Source organism: Crocuta crocuta, unplaced genomic scaffold (assembly GCF_008692635.1).
Source record: "Crocuta crocuta isolate KB4526 unplaced genomic scaffold, BGI_CrCroc_1.0 scaffold83, whole genome shotgun sequence".
Lineage (NCBI taxonomy): Eukaryota > Metazoa > Chordata > Mammalia > Carnivora > Hyaenidae > Crocuta > Crocuta crocuta.
Genome location: NW_027529638.1, coordinates 5,319,814 through 5,322,485, shown reverse-complemented (window position 1 = coordinate 5,322,485; position 2,672 = coordinate 5,319,814). Strand labels below are relative to the sequence as shown.

General features: G+C 36.1%; 1 pseudogene; it reads right to left on the bottom strand.

Moving 5' to 3' along the window:
- Nucleotides 1–304: 304 nt before the first annotated feature.
- LOC144230108 (large ribosomal subunit protein eL42-like) lies at nucleotides 305–620 on the bottom strand (annotated as a pseudogene).
- Nucleotides 621–2,672: the final 2,052 nt, after the last annotated feature.

Genomic DNA, 2,672 nt, shown 5'->3' with positions numbered 1-2,672 from the left:
AAAGAAGGTGAATGAAAGCAATAAACAATAGCGAGCAGTGGGGACTGTGGCCAACGAAAGAACAAATAATCTGTATGAAGTGCCATTGACTGAGTATTGCAGATTGTCACTGTATAAGAATGTGGGCAAATTATTGCCACATCTTTCTGTTTTAAGAGAAGCTGATAATAAGGGAAATCCAAAAGTCTCTCCTCTTCTTCTCCTCCCTCTCCCTCTCCTCCTCCTCCTCCTCCGCCACCTCCTCCTTCTTCTTCAATACAACCTCAAGGTTTTGTTGTCTTTATAATATAACAAAATATGAAGCTTAGAACTGGATTACTTGGCCCTTTATCTTCTGTCTCCTCCCTGTTCAGAATGCTTGCATCTCTTAATAGCCAGCGTTCTCTTAGATCTGCACTTGGGGCTCAACACATTCAAACTCAGCACAATCTCTTAGTTTTACCCTGTTCCTGGGAAATTGGCTTAGTCTGTCCACTGTAGCCACTCTGCTTCCTGTCAAAATGCCTCTTTCCCTGGGTATAAAGAGAATCTTTGCCTTTGTTGTACTGTGTCACTTTGTGGGGTTGGTGCTTGCCACACTTGTTACATAAAGTCTGGTGGGTTTTAGAAACATTCACCATGTTTTCAAGAGGGCTATCAGCATGGGAAAAAAAATCTCTGCTTGGAAGAAAAGGTGGTAGGCAAAATAAAACATATCTATAAACCAGATCCATACCCTAGCGTTCTAATTGACCATCTCTCTCTTTGACAAAGGAGGGCAATATTCAAATTTTACTCATTCAACTAGGGTATACTTATAGTCTTAAGACACATAAGACATCTTTATGAGTACATTGTGTGAGGTTACATTCTTGTCTGTGAGTGAGCAAGGGTTATTGCAAAAACTACCCTTGGCTGGAGACTAGTTTTGTCATAAAAACATGAAGGCAGAGACTTATATACATTCATGCAGTGCCAGAGAAGAAAATAAAGATTATCATACTAGTCACTATCAGCAGTGGGATGATTTGACACTACGTATATTTTATCCAGGTATCTTCTGGGGTTTTCAAATATTTGTTCTGAAGTGCACTCTAAATAGAATGTACCTATATTGGCAAAAGGGGCTCTCTATATATGAAAAATTTAAATCTTTTAAGAGAATTTTGGGATTTTTCCCTCTTTTTCATGACATATCTGGATTTGCACATAAAAATATTTTATTTTACTTTTTATTTATTTATATATATATTTTAATTTATAGAGAGTGAGAGAGATGGAGCGTGGCATGGAGAGAGAGAGAGAGGTTGAGAGAGAGAGAGAGAGAGAGAGGGAGAGAAAGAATTTTAATCAAGCTCTATGCTCAGCATGGAGCCTGGACACGAGGCTCAGTTCCACAAGATCATGACCTGAGATGAAATCAAGAGTCAGATGCTCAACAGACTGAGTCACCCAAACGCTCAGCACATAAACACATTTTAAAGAATATTAAGATTACTGTTCCCAATAGATGTGCCAGTTTATTTTGTGGCTTCCAAGGGGAGAAGACTTGCAATAGAAGAATTAGCTTGTATGGTGGACTGAATAGTCTATAATGTGACTTCTAAGCCCTGATCTAATAGAGTGGCCAAAGCCAGCATAAACCATACAATATCAATATTTGGTCTCTCACATCTACATTTCCATTTTTTAAGCTCAGAAAAGAGCCAGGCAACTAATCATCAAACATATATTATTTCCAGAAATCGGTTACAAGCTATACAGCACTAGTCTGCAACTTACATATAATGTATAGTTTTATTTGCTGTGTTGTCATATTTGCTGTAGCCAGTGATGGTATGCATGCCAGAGTTATCTCATATATATAAATAAAAGGCTAAAAAGTATATGCTACTATAAGTTCTTGAACACTACATAGGAAAAAAGAGAAATTAATATGAGCAATATTGGCTTTTAAGAAAAACAGACTCTAGCAACTATTTCAAAAGGCTAGCAACCTTACTTTTTACTTATTCCAATCCCTTTAGCTATTATGAATTATTTAAATGATATATATTTATACTGTATAAAACTCAATTGTGTGTTTATCTAGAGGCAAATTATAGAACAATGTATTTCATATAGAAGTCCATTTTTGATGTTCTATTTTTCACACTAAAAATCTTGAAGCAGCATGGGTCAATAGTCTAAAACTTGTGCCAGCCATATTTATTGCAACATAAAATTTGAAATCTTTCTCTGGAGGAGGGGGAAGGCAAGTAATCTGTTAGAGTGTGCATGAGGATTTTTGTTTTTCCTCTATACTTGCATTCCTGTTTTTAGTACAGCCATAATGAGTAATGACAGAACAGCATCTGAATGTGTGTGTGTTTGCACTTGTGTATGACATAATTTCTTGGATGGAGGATATAAAATTATATGTAATAGTAGATAAGAGAAATAGTCCTGGAGTTAAAGTGGGTAGTTTGTCCAAGTTCTCACTTTGAATACTTACTGTTTGAGTGATTTTGAAAAATGTGTCTAACTCCTCCAAGCCTTACTTTTTCAAAGGTAAAATGATAAAAATGAAAATTTCTGTTCCATAAAGTTGTTACCAGAATTGAGCTAGGTGATACATATGAGGTGTATTTCCTCCTTGTTAACTCATTATTATAATCAGCATTCAGCATAGATCTGAATATGGACAATTGGCT